Raw genomic sequence first — 11,727 nt, forward strand, 5'->3', positions numbered from 1 at the left:
TGTAATTGGGCTGCACAGAGAAATCCATTAGCTCTCTTTGAGTCAATTCAAAATTTCTAGGAAAATAAAGTCAACTAGAGACTGTCTGGTCCTGGAGTCTTGCCTCATCCTATGGCAGGGGGTCACAATAGCATGGACGTGCCTACCAATGTCAGGACCTTCACCTCTCCCATGGGGGGCCCTGTTCCTAAACAAAGTCCCAGTCTCCAAGTCAGTCCCCAGCTGGTACAACCTATAGAAGAGATGACAACAGCCTGCCATCTCCATTCTATCTGATATAGAATGCAGAGAAATCAAACAATACCCACAAAGCCACCACTTAGAAATGAAGAAGGAGGAACCTCCAAGCAGTAACCCTGTGGCAGTCACTGGATATCTGACAAAGCACGTGGCCATCGCATGTTGACTCCAGTAGGAGGAGCTCCTTGGTTCTCCAGTAGAACCATTCCAGATTCTGCCCCAGGGAACATGGCCTTCGTACTGGATCCCGCAGGGCCACCCCTGAAAGGAGATTGAGAAGAACTTGGCTGTGGGGCATGAGACACCTTCTGAATGGAACTGGCCACCTCTGAGCATGGCCTTCCTGAGGGACCAAAAAGCCCTGTGGCATGGATTTGTGTCCTTCCAAAGACCCTACTCTCCATGCTTGAGGTTTCTTGGCAGTGTAATGCCTGTAAGACCTTAACTGGCAGCCCATTGACTTAAGTTAGAGATTCAACTTGCTGGACACCTTTCTTAGACATCTTGCACAACTAGGCAGCCAGAGGTGGGCCATGCCTGGGGGGACTTCAGTTTCTCAGAAGGCTGAGCCCAGTTCTGTGCTTAATGGGTTTCACCTTTGGGTTCAGAGGGCAATGGAGAGCCTGCTTCACCTCATTAGCTGAATAGAGCACCCTGAATCTGTCCAATGGTGGGTTTCACAGGGTATCAGTACCTCTCTCCAGCAAGAGGGCAGAGCAGACACTTGGAAGAAGTGTTAAAGGATCAAGATTCCCCAGATGTCCTCTTTCTAACTGCTACCATCACTGTTTCATAATTGGTTCATCAATTTAGTTTTTTGATGTCTGTTGCCACACAGAGTGTAAGTGCTGCAGTTCAGTAAATTCTATGATGAATTTCAAAAGTGGACTGGAAGTGGTCTCAGCTCCCATACTATATATAGGCAGAAAGGACTTCCAGGAGCAGAGTTGCATAATTGACCTGCTTTCCCCCATCCACTTTAAGCCTCATACAGGTGCATGTCTCCCACACACCATACTGGAGTCCCAAGGAATCACCTGCATACTTCAAGTTGGCCCTGGAGCCTCCTAAAGCTTCAGCCTCAGAAGGAAAATTATCCAAGTCCCCCAAAACCACCGACACTAATCTCCCTGGCTGCTTTAGTCTCTGTTGCACCAACATTCCTCTGAGCATGCTGCAGTCCACGGGGTCACAAAGAGTTGGACATGGCTTAGCAACTGAACAACAACATTCCTCTATATCCCAAGACACCAGAATCCTTATTATTCCCAAGTTCTGAGATGGGCCATTTCTGTGGTTATGTGCAGCTTCATTTCCTGGTACCAGGTTGCATCTTATTTAGAGTCTTTTGGCTGCAAATTAACAGGAAATTACTCCAAATTACCTTAGGCAAAAACAGGAAGTTCATTCAAGTTTACCAGGCTATTACAGAGAAACTAACACAAAAGAACAGCTGGGCTGGAACTAGGAACTAGGAAAGCGACAGAATCTGGGCAGCCAGTGTCTCTCCCCCTCTCCCTCTGTCTCTCAGCCTCTCTCCTTCTTTCTGGATGTTGATGCCCTTCCACCTCTGTCATCATGTAGTCACTCCTGTCCCCATCTACATGGCTATTTCCTTCCATCTCCATGACAGATTCCCTCTGCTTTGTGAGCCCTGGCCATCTCATGTTTCTTGGGATGACAGAGAGACGGACTAGCTGCCTTTCAATCCCCATCTCAAATGTCTAGGGAAAAGAATCCACCTGGCCCAGTTTCACTGAGGTGTGTGTGTCTCAGGTCAAGGATTTGGGCCAGGGGCTGAGTTTCATTCTGTGAATCTGCAGGGAGTAAGGGTTCTGTTCTCAGAGTGGGGCATTGTGGAGAGTGGAGGGGTATCCCATACGGGTACCCCTCCAGGGTTCGTGACTCATAATAAAAGAGCAATATTGTGTTTACTGCAAAAATGTCCTTGAACAATAGCTAACTGCCAGTAGCAAAATGCTTGAATCAGGACAGGTGTAAAAGAGAAATGCTAAGGATGAGAAGAGAATTTGCCTTTCTGCATCATTTGGCCTCTCGCACTAGAACCAGCTCCATCCCCAGTGCAGAATTCCTGGGGGAAGCAAGGGTAGAATCCCTAGAAAGATTCCTCCTCTGACTGGTATCAGAGCAGGGAGCTAAGAAGGAAGGCTTCAGGGATTTCCCTGGTGGTCCAGCAGCTAAGACTCCAAGCTTCCAATGAAGGTTTTATCCAGCCTGGGTTCTATCCCTGGTCAGGGAATGAGGTCCCACATGCTGCAACAAAGAGCTCACATGCCACAGCTAAAGATCCTGCAACAAAGATCAAAGATCCCATGTGCTCCAACTAAGACCCGGTGCAGTCAAATCAATCAATCAATATTTAAAAAGGATAACTGAAAAGAAGTGATGCTTCAAACACAGGGTGTCAGATGGTTTGGGGCCCGGGAGATCAGGGAACCACCTGCCCCCTCAGTCAAGGTCACAGGTAGCCCAGCTGCCCAGGTCTGCTTATTGCATGTTTCTGCATGTACAATAGAATCAGGAAGCTAGTATTACCTCTGGGGTCATCTTGATATGTTCCCTCCTTGCTCCACTCAGGAGGGTAAGAGAACAGTGGTGTGTGTGCTAATTTGCTTCAGTGGTGACGGACTCTTTGCGACCCTGTGACCCTTTGTCCATGGGATTCTCCAGGCATGAATACTGGAGTGGGTCTTCCCTACGCAGGGATCAAACACATATCTCTTGCATCTCCTGCATTGGCAGGCAGATTCTTTACCACTACACCACCTGGGAAACCCTTAAGGTACGATAGGGACGGGGAATAGGGTAAGAGCTGAATAGGAAGAAATACACATAGTCCTGCCACAATGACAAAAAGCCCTGGAGACTCTCATTCACCATGTAGTTTAGCATCTGCCTCATTCTGTCCAAAGGCTTCAAACCCATTTTAGATTGATGAACAGGCCAAATTCAAGCAGTCTTGAAGACATATTAGCCCATGAAAAATCTATTTATGTCCCCAAATCCAAGGAAATTAGAAATAGCCATAAGCGGAACGCCAATAGCATTTTCATACTGTAGTAAAATAAATAAGACATCAAAGGAAAATGGCAACAGATAAATTGAAGGAAGGGCATAGCAGGAGGAGGCACAGAGATGTGGAGCTAATTGGAATCCACAGTCAAGAGGTTACACTTCTATGTTTGCCCTCTAGAAAAAATGAATATTGGTTTGCTCCTTAGAAGGAAATGATTCACATTTTTACATGATTTTATTTTTCAGAAAGAAACTGGCTTTTTCTTATCTACACAGGTTTCTTCCTTGAACTATCACATGTTACTTCAGTTATATGAAACTCCAGGAAAGACTAGTCTCATCTGAAGGGATAGAAGGCAGATGAGAGGGTATGCGGGGCTGGGTTGGGGTGTGAGGACTCTCTGGGAGAGGGGCCCAGGAGAACTTTGGGTGGTGGAAATCTTCCCTATCTTGACTGTGGTAGTGATTACATGAGTTTAAATGTTTGTCAAAGCTCATCAAATTTAGTACAAGTTTATTTTATTGTTGGTAACTTATATGTCAATAAAATTGATTTTTCAAAAAACCGCTATGGGGTAACAAATACCATATCACTTACATGAGAATCTAAAAAAGTATATACAGATGAATTTATTTACCAAACAGAAACAGAGTCACAGATGTAGAAAAGAAACTTATGGTTACCAAGGGGAAACACAGAGGGGAGGGGTAAATTAGGAGCTTGAGATTAACATATACACACTATTATATTTAAAGTAGATAATCAACAAGGATCTATTGTATAGCACAGGGAACTCTACTCAATATTCTATAACGATCTATATGGAAAAAGAATCTGAAAAATTACTGTCTAATTACTGCCCAAGTCATCTCTGGGCATTTATCTCTGCCTGACTCTCAATTCACCATCTGTGACCTTCCTCGGCCAATGGGCATGCTCTCTGTACCTGGGGAGAGGCCTGCTAGTAACAAGCCCAGTGAGAGCTGTCCGTGGGGGAAGGAGGCCTCAGGTCACCGTGAGCATGACATCATCCTGACTGCTGAACCTCTGAGACTCCAGTGATGCCCTCAGTTCCCCCAGCAACTTCATGGGGCAGGTCCTTCAGGGACCCTGAGTAGCTGCAGTTCTCTAAGTAATGAGCACCATAGCTTTGGAAGTCAGGTCATTATTGTCATCCTTTCCTCATAGGGAGAACAATCTCACTGGGCTGGGGACCAGGGGAAAGAGAAAGAGGGGAAACCTGCTCTTGATCATACCTTGACCCTCCTTTACAATCAATCACCAGTGGCTCCACAGAACCTACAGAAAAGAGTCCAAACCTCTCTTTGGGTCCCTGAGTCTTCCATGGAAACCATTCTCCCCTCCTACCCTCCATTTCTGCCATGCACAGACCCAGGCTACATGTGGACCACCTTTCAAGACCCAGGTAGTTGGCCAAAGATGTGCCATGCTGTGCTAAGTTGCTTCAGTCATGTCTGACTCTTTGTGACCCCATGGACTGTAGCCAGCCAGACTCTTCTGTCCATGGGATTCTCCAGGCAAGAATACTGGAGTTTGCTGCCATGCCCTCTTCCAGGGGATCTTTCCAACCCAGAGATTGAACCTGCATCTCTTACACCTCCTGCATTAGCAGGCAGGTTCTTACCACTAGTGCCACCTGGTAGACTAATAATTATGTAAGATATTTTTACAGTGTTCAAAGAATTTCTTTCAATAATGACTCTGATTCTTTAAACTTTCCAGAAACACGCTACATAAACTATTTCACGGCACAGAAAAAAAAAACAAGAAAGTTGTTCAATTGCACTACGAAAAGAGCTGAATCCTGAAACAAAAGCTTGAGAAACACGGTATATTACAAGAAAACCATGTACCTATGTACACCCACTAATGTACCTATGAAAAAAACACTCACGAAAATATTGTCAAGTTGAATTAAAGGTCTTGCACATGGGTCAGGAGAAAAAAGCAAACATCCTGATATAAAAATGGGCAAAGAAGACAGAGAACACAAAAAAGAAATATAGGAGGGCACTGAATACATGAAAACATGGTCAATATCACTAGTAATGAAGAAGATTAATTTCGAAAAAGCTTCATGAGCTATCTATCATTTTGACTGGTTTGTTTAGGATGTGAAAAATTGAACACTCTTGTAGATTGTTGGCGACATTTCTGGAGAGCAATCTGGGAACATGCATTTTATTTAATCTTTGACACAGGAATTTCACTCTTAGGAATTTATCTTAAGGAATTAATTGGACAATGTATATCAATGGACATGAATTTGAACAAACTCTGGGAGATAGTGAAGGACAAGGAAGCCAGGTGTGCTGCAGTCCATGGGGTCACAAGGAGTTGAACACGACTTAGCTTCTGAACAATAACAAAATATACAAAGTATATACAGTAGTGTTTGTGACAATATTATTTTCAGTTGTGATCAGGGCACTTTTAAAATAAATTATGATATGCCCATACAATACTTAATGGGACACTTATGGAATGTCCATTTAGTTGAAAAGTTTTGCAGCCATTAAGTAGTATTCATTTGAAGATCATTAATTATTCACAGCAAATAAATTTAAAATGCTACAAAAATTATAGTGGGAGTTAATTTCCATAAAAATCCTACACTTCTGAGTTTTAAAATGTAAGAAGAACCTGCATTGAAATGCTTATTATTAGCTCTAGGTGGTGGAATTTAAGTAATTGTTTTCACAATTTTTTCAGTGAATATACATTACTTTTATACCTTAAAAAATGGTATCTATGCTTACATCTACAAAAGGTTTCCCTGGTGGCTCAGACGATAAAGAATCCGCCTGCAGTGCGGGAGACCTGGGTTTGATCCCTGGGTTGGGAAGATCCCCTGGAGAAGGATATGGCAACCCACTCCAGTATTCTCTCCTGGAGAATCCCCATGGACAGGGGAGCCTGGCGGGCTACAGTCCATGGGGTCGCAAAGAGTCGGACACGACTGAGAGACTAAGCACAGCACGTATCTACAAAACCTAGCATCTGCTCTTATTCCGTTTATTTCCAACTCCATCTCCTTACTCTGCTGGCAAAGAGAAACCAGAAAAGATGACGGACACTGCTTTTGTTTGCCTCTATGGCTTAGGAGAAGGCAATGGCACCCGACTCCAGTACTCTTGCCTGGAAAATCCCATGGATGGAGGAGCCCGGTGGGCTGTAGTCCATGGGGTCGCTAAGAGTCGGACACGACTGAGCGACTTCACTTTCACTTTTCACTTTCATGCATTGGAGAAGGAAATGGCAACCCACTCCAGTGTTCTTGCCTGGAGAATCCCAGGGACGGGGGAGCCTGGTGGGCTGCCGTCTATGGGGTCGCACAGAGTCAGACATGACTGAAGCGACTTAGCAGCAGCAGCATGGCTTAGGAAGAGTTAATTAATTCGTAATTAATTCCTTTCCCTAGGAGGAAATGCTGACTTCAGATTCGCTGATGGTGACATCATGCCGGGAGCAGGAACCAATAGTAGCATCCCTGCCTATAAAGTGTCCTTAAGACCCGGATGCTTTAAAGAGGCGTCTGGACCAGCTAGTGAACTGACATTTCCACCTGAGACGTGGGCGGCTGAATGCTGTGGACCAGACCTGGGGATCTGGATTCCGCCCCACCTCCTCCCCGCACCCAGGCTGGGCTTAGACATGCGCCAGGCTAGGGTCTCCTCTGAGTCTGCGGTGCTGGCCCTTGTGCGGCAGCTCTTTGAAGGGCTCTGGCTTCCTCCCCCAGCCACTCTATCCAGAGCTTCACCACTTTTTTTTCCGGACACCTCTGCTGCTTGCTTTTTCAACAGACGGCTGAAAACAATAGAAGGTTCACAAGTCCACGTGACTGCTTCCGTTTGTCCTCATATTGTCACTCATCCTCTCTGTGGGGACCGAGTTAAGCGTCGGATGAATCCTGTCCCTCGTCAGTTCAGGCATTGCCCTCCTAGCCTCACAGTTCTGAAAATAAAACCCGGCATCATTTTACAGCCACCTGTAACAGGCTCTGCTTTTTATAACGTTACATTTTTCTGATTTTTAAGGTAATGCTTTCTCTTTTTAGAAAACAGAGGAGGAAAACAAAAGGGTGAACACCATCCAGAGACACCCATGGTTAACAGTATCAGTCACTTTAGAAAGATGATAGATTTGCAAATTTGGAATTGCACTGATTATAAATACTTTGTCCTCTCTCCTCTTTGGCTTTTCTCATGTAAGCGTTTCCTCATGTCTTTAAATATTCTCAGTGGTTTTGTTTTGTTTTGTTTTAGTGGCATCACAGTTTTCCAGCAAACAGAATAATTTAACTATACCCCTATTCTTACATATTTAGGTAATTTCCAACTGTTCCCTATTTTAAATCTGTGTTGAACGAGGGGTCTTTTGTACATGATTTCTGGACCCAATATCATTAGTTTTCTTCCAGATGCAATCTTAGTGATAGGATTATCTTAGAGACTTTTTGCCACAAATATTTTGGTTAAGCTTCCTTTCTACTTACTCCAAATTAAATTTAAATCACTTCAATTTTGAAGCCAAACCTTAGTTATTTTGATTTATGACTGGTCAGTCAACTTGGATTCACTTTACCAAATCTCTTATTAGTTCTGCTTTCAGTTGATTTTCTTGGGTTTACAGGCAAATATTATAGCAGCAAATTTGTAATGTATATCTAACAACTTAGCTTATATACTTTGATACTTTTATCAGTATGAAATATTCTTTTAAATTCCACTTTGTCCTTTCCACCCCATTAGAGCCCCAAAGCCCATTGGCAGAAACTTTGACACATCTGGTTCACATTGTACAGATAGATAGGGGAGGATAAAATAGCTTTTGATGTCTCCTGAGTGGACATTTCAAGAAGTAAAGTCTGGGTGGGAGCTAAAACTCAAGATCCTCTGCTTTATAATTTGGGATCATCCCTCCTAATTTCTGCCAACAGACTGGTCACCCATTGCTTCTTGTGGATACTGTACATTTTCATCTTTTCTCTGCTTTCCCTGATATTGGGAGCTGTGCCAGGGGGTGCAGGTAAACTGGAGTCAATGAATTCTTTTTCATCTTCCCTTTACCTGACTTTCTGGGTCTTTTGATGCTGTGGCTTCCTCTGTTCTACCTTTTACATGTTCAATTTGCTTTGGCCATAACACCTTGCCCTGCTTCTGCTTCTCTATTCCCTCATGTCTCTAACCTGGAATCCTCAGCCCACCTCCATCGTGTCAGTGCCCCCAGGACCCTGTCTCTGCTCTTTTTATTCCAGATACTCTCTACACAAGAGCTCAGACTCGAGTAGTCTCAACAAGACAACTCTGCCGACGACTCCTATTTCCCATCCTGTTTGAATCCTGGGCTATAGAGCTTCTCTGTAATTCCACATGCTGTTCAAATTCTGGGCTATAGAGCTTCTCTGTAATTCCACCCGATGTCCCCTACACAACACTGAACCTACCTGCTCTCCTATGGTTCACCGCTCAGAGACTAGATCATCACTCAAGCTAGGAAACTGGCAGCCATCAGACTCCTGATTTTCCTCATATAGGACATTCCTCCAGGACCTTTCCTGACCCTCTTACCTCCTCCAGGATATCTAATGCCTATTTCTCCTCTTTATCCCTACTCCTCATCCTTCAGTTCAGGCCTCACAAACAGAACTACCTCCATGATGCCAAATTTGATGTTGGGGACCCCAGAAGATGTTTTTGGATTTGGAGATGTTAACTCCAGGGGACCTGGGATTGAGGTCTGGATCTGCTACCAGTTAGTCACATGAGTATAGACCAGTCTCTTGACCTGGTGAATCTATCTCACAGGGTGGTCAAGGGAGAGTGGGGATTAAAACAAGAGAGCACAATATCATTTTCTGAAAGGACATGGAAAAATATCTGTGGTTAACACTGGGGTTAAGATAAGGAAACACCACAATGTGAATATACTTAACACTATCAAACTGTACACTTAAAAGTACATGAGATGGTAATTTTTATGTGTATTTTACAATAAAAATTTAAAACAAGATAATGGAAATGGAGAAGTGGGGGCATGGTGGAATGCTTTATAAATAAACAAGGGAGACTTCATATGCTAAACCTTCTTATTGATGGACCCTTTAGTCAATGGGGCTCCCCTGGTGGCTCATTGGTAAAGAATCTGTCTGCAATGCAGGAGACCTGGGGTTCATCCCTGGGTAGAGAAGACCCCCTAGAGAGGGAATTGCTGAGATAAAAAGGGAAGCAAAAGGTTATTAACTTTTGTAGAGCTCTCGGTACCTGCCACATCCTGTAGGGGGCGCCTTTCTCAACCACCTCCATGGATCCTCATGCTCCAAGTTGCAGCCTCTCCAAAGGGTGGGGATCTCAGATCTGCGTCCCCGGAGAAGGGCTGAAATGGAGCTTGGCTACCCAGGCCCTCCAACTGTTTCCATGTGCCTCTATGTTCCTCCTGAGCCCACGTTGTTCCTAGACTGTCTCTGAAATACATGATGCAAATCCCAGCTAGACCAGTATCCATAGAAACCTGAATTTCCCATCCTCAGCCTGTTCCCTAGAGAAAGAAACCCACCCAAGCAACACCCACAAACAGGGACTGATGGCACCCACAGGAGCACTTCCCATGTGCTAGGGAATCAGGCTTTAATAGCCAGTGATCTGTCTTGCTGGGTCCTCCAGGCATGGCTGGGGAAGGAATAGGAGGCATAGAACCTTGTAAGATGCATTTTCTTTTTGAAAATTGAAGGGACCTACTATAGTCCCCACCACGAACGATCAGTCATCTTTTGCCCAATCCAGCAGCTCTGAGGCCACAAAGATCATATTCACGGTGCACTCAAGTCAATATTTGACATTCTTTAATCTTGTACATACAAGCACATGAACCATCTGTGAAACATGACTGTCCAATTTTATTGTGCATGATTGATTACTAATCTTAGGAACAATTTCCCAAGACTTGCTCCTCTCTGGAACAACCTTGCCATCCTTCAAACATGACGACTATTTAGTTTTGTCTCCAGACTCAACACATGAGGAAACAAGGCTCCTGGTACCAAGCCACACTCAGGTTCTTGAATGCTGGTCAGCTGCAGCACCTGGAATCAGCAGCCCCTACCGTGTGCAGGATACCAGCCTTTGCTAGTGACACAAATTGCGAATCAAAGGACATTAGAACTGGAAAAGACCTTGAAAACATCATGCACATGTCATTTCCCTGTTTACAGATGAGAAGTTGAATGGCTTTATGTGAAGTACCATAGTAGCACAGCCAAGCAAAACAGTGAACTCTCAACTGCCAAGTACATGTCAGATCTTGTCCTGGTTTACACTTTTGCTCACTTAATCTCATGACCACCTTATGAGGTAGGTTATATTATATATTATCTCCACTCATCTTAAGATCTCCATTTTTCACATAATGAAACTAAGGCACTGAGAAGTTAGCTAACTCTCCCAAGGTCACACAGTGGCTGAGGCAGACTTTGAACCCAGATCATTCATCCCCCACTAACACACTAGCTATGTAGGTCACTAGATACCTTGGTAAGGACTGAGATTTTAAAAACGTATGTTGAGGTCTCAAGTGTAAGGTTTGTCTTCTATGTCATGAGCAGCTAAATTCCACTTTTTTTTTTTCCGTTTTAAAACCTTAGGGTGAAATAAATAAGAAGCTGAATGCACCAGTTGAACTGACTATATGAGAACATCCATGACAAACCTCCTCTTAGAGGGGAGGAAATCATGTTAATAACATCCTTTGAGTTGTCTCCTTTTGTTGGGTTGCTTAGAGATACAGACCTAGAGTATCTGCTTTTATTATTTTTGGTTGTGCTGGGTCTTCACTGCTGCGAGCACAGGCTACTGTCCAGTTGCGGTGCACAGGTTTCTCATTGTGGTGGCTTCTCATTACAGAGCACAGGCTCTAGGGGTGTATATTCAGTTGTTGCGGCACACAGGCTGAGCTGCCCCACAGCATGTGGGATCTTCCTGGACCAGGGATTGAACCCATGTCTCCTTGCACTGGCAGGTGGATTCTGTACCCCTGAGCCACCAGGGGAGCCCCCAAAAGTATCTGCTTTTAAATTATAGTGTATTGGGGAAACCAGAATATACTCACAACAGAATACTGCTGTTCATGAAATTCCTCTGGATTTTTTTCATGGTAATATGACTGCCCACAAAGAAAGGGGCTGAGTGTCTGGGCAGAAGTGGGAGAGGCTGTTCTTTTGTACCTTTTGGATTTACAGCCACATAAGTGGGTGATCTCATCAAACAACATACACAAATTAGAGACAAATTGTGTGTTGCATGTCTATATGTATAAATTCTAGTCTTCTCAGTCATTACAACATAACCATTTTCCCATGTTGTTTTAATAAACATAAGTTTTATGTCTATAACCTTCCAGTCTCAAGAAATTTAAGCATTCCCAATGTAAGTTCA

This window comes from Bos grunniens, chromosome 8 (genome assembly GCF_055505025.1).
Source record: "Bos grunniens cultivar Pamir isolate PY7600 chromosome 8, Bosgru_T2T1.0, whole genome shotgun sequence".
NCBI classification, from domain to species: domain Eukaryota; kingdom Metazoa; phylum Chordata; class Mammalia; order Artiodactyla; family Bovidae; genus Bos; species Bos grunniens.